Source organism: Sorex araneus, chromosome 6, assembly GCF_027595985.1.
Source record: "Sorex araneus isolate mSorAra2 chromosome 6, mSorAra2.pri, whole genome shotgun sequence".
Taxonomy (NCBI): Eukaryota; Metazoa; Chordata; class Mammalia; order Eulipotyphla; family Soricidae; genus Sorex; species Sorex araneus.
In genome coordinates this window covers 168,029,359-168,034,471 of record NC_073307.1, presented here as the reverse complement: position 1 = coordinate 168,034,471, position 5,113 = coordinate 168,029,359, and positions in this window count along the sequence as shown.

Below are 5,113 nucleotides of genomic sequence, written 5' to 3'. Positions count from 1 at the left end.
GGTGGCTCGGCGGAGCAGGCGAGACGGAGAGAGGGCCGGGGTCCCGGCCTTATATGCCTGGCAGAGGGCGGGCTGGGCGGGGAGGCCCGGGGGTGGGGCGCGTGCCAGCCTTGCAGAGGACAGCTGTGGGGGCTCCTGGGGAAATATTGATTTAGCTTATCGGCGTTTATCTTTTTATGGCTCCGGGGCAGGTAACCCGCGATGCGGCGGCCCAATGACCCTAATTCCGACACACGCCCGGCCAGCCCGACCCTCCCGGCCCGCTTCAGGACAGGCCTGCCGGAAGCCCCGGAGCGGCCCCCGCCCTGTGGGCACTGCTGAGGGACTCCCGGCTGCCCTCCCTGCGTGGACGTGCCAGGCCCCCACCCCGCAGGGCCCGGGCAGGACGAGGGGCCCTGTGGAGCCCCCACCTTCCTCCCCCTGGGCTGCGCGTTTCTGGGATCACAGGGAATCGGAGCCGGGGAGTCCTGTTGGCTGCAGGCCAGAGCGGCCTTCCAGGGCCGCCCAGGGGTCCCTACAGGCCTCCCAGACACCCCAGACCCCGACTGCCCCAGGCCTGGGGGCAGCTGATCTGCCACCCTCACCCACTCCAGGTGGGTAAACTGAGGCTGGGAACTGGGAGAGCTGCTGACCTCTGATCTTGGCCACATCAGACTTGGGGCCCGTCCTGTGCCCCTGGTCAGGGGGTGGGTGCTGATCAGTCATCCCAAACCACTGAGACGCTGACGGTGGGCATGGGGAGGTGCCCCCTGGCCAGCCCCAGCGGCCTGGGACTTTGCGGGGTTCCCTGCTGCCCCTGCCATGTCATGCCAGCGCCCACTCCTGGCCTCTGCAGGCCCAGGACAGGGTGGCAGGGCCGCGGGAGGGGCCTGGGGCCAGCACCCCACTGAGCAGAGCAGAGGCACCAATGCCCGGGGGAAGAGGAGGGGAGGATTAGGAACCAGAGACCGCAGGCCCGGGAACCGCTCCCCGTGGGGCCTGGCGGGCGGGGAATTTCCATGGCAGCTGCCCAGTTCAGGGACACGGGGACTGGGCAGGACAGAGGCCTTGCAGGCCAGGGGGCACAGCCTGAGATGTGGGTCCCCGGTCTGAGATATGGGGTCTCTGTTCTGAGATATGGGGCCCTGGTCTGAGATATGGGACCCTGGTCTGAGATATGGGGGTCTCTGGTCTGAGATATGGGGGCCCTGGTCTGAGATGTGGGGGCCCAGGTCTGTGGTACGGGGGCCCTGGTCTGAGATGTGGGGGCTCAGGTCTGTCGTATGGGGTCTCTGGTCTGAGATACGGGGGCCCAGGTCTGTGGTATGGGGGGCCCTGGTCTGAGATATGGGGTCTCTGGTCTGAGATATGCGGGTCTCTGGTCTGAGATATGGGGTCTCTGTTCTGAGATATGGGGCCCTGGTCTGAGATATGGGGGTCTCTGGTCTGAGATATGGGGTCTCTGGTCTGAGATATGGGGGTCTCTGGTCTGAGATATGGGGTCTCTGTTCTGAGATATGGGGCCCTGGTCTGAGATATGGGGGTCTCTGGTCTGAGATGTGGGGTCTCTGGTCTGAGATATGGGGGTCTCTGGTCTGAGATGTGGGGGCCCAGGTCTGTGGTACGGGGGCCCCGGTCTGAGATGTGGGGGCCCAGGTCTGTGGTACGGGGGCCCTGGTCTGAGATGTGGGGGCCCAGGTCTGTGGTACGGGGGCCCTGGTCTGAGATATGGGGGTCTCTGGTCTGAGATGTGGGGGCTCAGGTCTGTCGTATGGGTGTCTCTGGTCTGAGATATGGGGGCCCTGGTCTGTGGTATGAGGGTCTCTGGTCTGAGATGTGGGGTCTCTGGTCTGAGATGTGGGGTCTCTGGTCTGAGATATGGGGGCCCTGGTCTGTGGTATGAGGGTCTCTGGTCTGAGATGTGGGGGCCCAGGTCTGTGGTACGGGGGCCCTGGTCTGAGATATGGGGGTCTCTGGTCTGAGATATGGGGGTCTCTGGTCTGAGATGTGGGGGTCTCTGGTCTGAGATATGGGGGTCTCTGGTCTGAGATGTGGGGGCCCTGGTCTGTGGTACGGGGGCCCTGGTCTGAGATGTGGGGTCTCTGATGAGAGCTGAGGCCCGGTCTGGGATGTGGGGGTCCTGTCTGGGGAGGGGCTGGCTCGGCGTGGGGCGTGTGTGCCGTGAGCAGGGACGCCCAGCCCTGCCCCGCCCTGACAAGACAGTGCCCGAGGATGACACGGGTTTACGACGTGACACGGGAGGGGTGCACGGACGTCACGGACACGCACTGAAGGACGGTCCATCACTCTGTCCACAAACCCTGAGTCACCAGGAAGTGGGCGGTGGGGAGCAGCCTGCGGAGGTCAGGGGCAGGGAGAGGCGCTGGCACCGGCCCCTGTCCGGACCCCACGCAGACCCTCTGGCTGCCTCTGTCTCTCCCCTCTGTCCCTCTCCCTGTCTGCACCCCCTTCTGTCTCCCTGTGTCTCTGTCTCTCTTCTCCCTCCTTTCTCTCTGTCTCTGTGTCACAGTCTCTGTCTCCCTCTCTCCCGCCCCCTCTCCCCCTCCTCCTCCCCCTCCCTCCCCCTCCTCCCTCATCCCCTCCCCCTTCTCCCCCTCCCTCTCCCCCTCTCTCCCTGCTCCTCTCTCCCCTTCCCTCTCATCCCCTACCCCTCTACCCCTTCCCCCTCCCCCCCTCCCCTTCCCTCTCCTCCCCTCCCGCTTCTCCCCCTCCCTCTCCCCACTCACTCTCTCCCCTTCCCTCTCTCCCTCTCCCTCTCCCCCTCTCTCTCCTCCTCCCTCTCTCCCCTTCCCTCTCATCCCCTCCCCCTTCTCCCCCTCCCTCTCCCCCTCTCTCCCTGCTCCTCTCTCCCCTTCCCTCTCATCCCCTACCCCTCTCCCCCTCCCCCTCCTCCTCTCCCCCTTCTCCCCCCTCCTTCTCTCCCCTTCCCTCTCTCCCCCTCACTCTCTCCCCCTCCCTCTCTCCCCCTCCCTCCCCCCTCCCTCTCTCCCCTTCCCTCTCTCCCCCTCCCTCTCCCTCCCTCCCTCTCCCCCCTCCCTCTCTCCGTCTCCCTCTCTCTGTCTCCCTGTCACTGTCTTTCTCGGTGCCCTTACGCTTCTCCCTACTCCGTGACTCTGGGCTGGCCTCAGAGGTACAGGCCAATCCCAGGGAAACAGGGAAACCCCCAAGGGGGACCCCAACCTCCACCAGCAGAGGGAGCAGTCCCTGGAAGTGAGGCTCAGGCCAGGCAGGCGCCAGCAGCCCTGGAGACGCCAGGAGACTCGGGGGGCGGGGGCTGTGGCCCCGCCAGGCTCTGCCGCACGGAGAGGGTATGGTGGACACCTGACAGCTGCTGGGCAGCACCAGGGCCAGGCGGTCAGCCAGCTGGGCACTGCCGCTGAGGAAGCCACGCTGCCCGGCTATCACCCCACCTTGGCACCTGGCCCTGTCACCCCCTCACCCTGACCAGTGTCCTCACCACCGTGGCCGTTGCTGGCCTCCTGCAGTGAGCACCTGGAGGGGAGCCCAGCTAGGCCCCAGCTCCCCCTAGGCTGCTTCTGGGGGAGGGTGGAGGCAGGGAGGGTCCGCAGCTGAATGGATGGACACTCGTGGGTGAGGGGGCGGGGCCCAGGGGGAGGCACTGATGGGGGGCGGGGGGCTAGTGAATGGAGAGATGATGGACGGACGGACGGGGAGTGGTGGATGGATTGGCGGGTGGTGGGTGAATAATGGATGACGGATTCAGCGATGGGTGGGTGCGTGGATAGTGGACGGCTGGTGGCTACGGGCCAGTGGTTGGGCCAGTTTAAGCCTCTGGTGGCGAAGCAGCCCCTGTAGCGGCTCTGAGGAGCCCCCAGCTCACCAACGACTGGCCGCCCCGCCGCCCAGACTCGCGGCCCCCCACCAGCTGGGGGGGTGGGCTCTCATCTGCGTTCTCGAGACGGGAGAGCAGCCAGGAGCAACGGCTCCTCAGGCCTCGAGGTCAGGGCGGCGGCAGCCTGGCCACACTGCCCAGGGCGGTAACTCCTGGGCTCTGGCGAGAGCCAGCGGGAGGAGCGGAGGGCCGAGCGTCCAGGCAGTGTGGTCACCCGGGAGGACGCCGCATCGCTGCTGCGTGGCCACAGGGACAGGGCCCCGGGCACCCACACAGGCAGACGGTCACTGGGTCGCGGCCGGCAGACCCTGAGTGGCGTCTTTGTCCTGCTCTTTGTGCCGTGGAATGTGGCGGTTCCAGCCCGCACACCCCGGCAGGCCCGGCTTTCCCCAGCCCCACCCTGCCCCGCTCTCCGGCTGGACAGCTGCTGGCCACCGCTCGTCTCTGACCCCCAAGCCAGGCCTCGGGCTGAGGTCAGCCTGGACTGAGCAGCGAGGGCCCATTCGGGGAGCGGGGGCAGGCAGCGGGCTGACCACAGGCTCCGGCGGGGAAGGGCCTCAGACGCACACGTGGTTCCCGGGGTCCCTTTCAACCCGGACCTTGGCCTACAGTGACGGCCCCGTCCCTGCTCTGGGTGGCCACGGGCAGTGAGCTCGGCACGGGGGTGCCGGGCTGGAAGCAGGTGGCCTCTGCCCTTGGCCGCGTCCCTCTGAGCCCTCTAAGACAAAGCAGCTGGCCACACGCAGGGCCCCGTCGGGTGTAGGGTCACGCGTTCAGGCTCCCGTGCTTTCCCGGGCCAGAGCTGCTCCCCCGAGGCCTGGGGGCCGCGCCCGCCTCCCCTTGGCCCTGCTGCACATGGTGGCCCAGTGGGCGCGGGGGTCCCCGTGAGCTCACCCACTGTCCACGGCCGTCCTTCCCCAGGCACGGGGAACCGTTCAGCCCCGAGCCCTGGCCCGTCCTTTGCTCCCCGGGCCCATAGTTCTCAGAACCGAGTCTCTGGACCACACAGGTACTGTGAAGTCCAGGAGCAAACCTCCCGCCGACCTGGACGCTGAGCCCCTGCCCTTGTCCGGCTGGCCTGTCCATCCCTGGGAGGTGCGGCCCCTCCTGGAGGGCGGGTGGGCAGCAGTGTCCTTCCTGTCAGCACCTGGCTCCCTCACTAAAAACAGCAGCGGGTCTGCGGGATGGACAGCGTGAAGGGCTGGGCACAGCTGTGCGGGACCCCAGGGACACACACGGGACATACACGGGACACACACG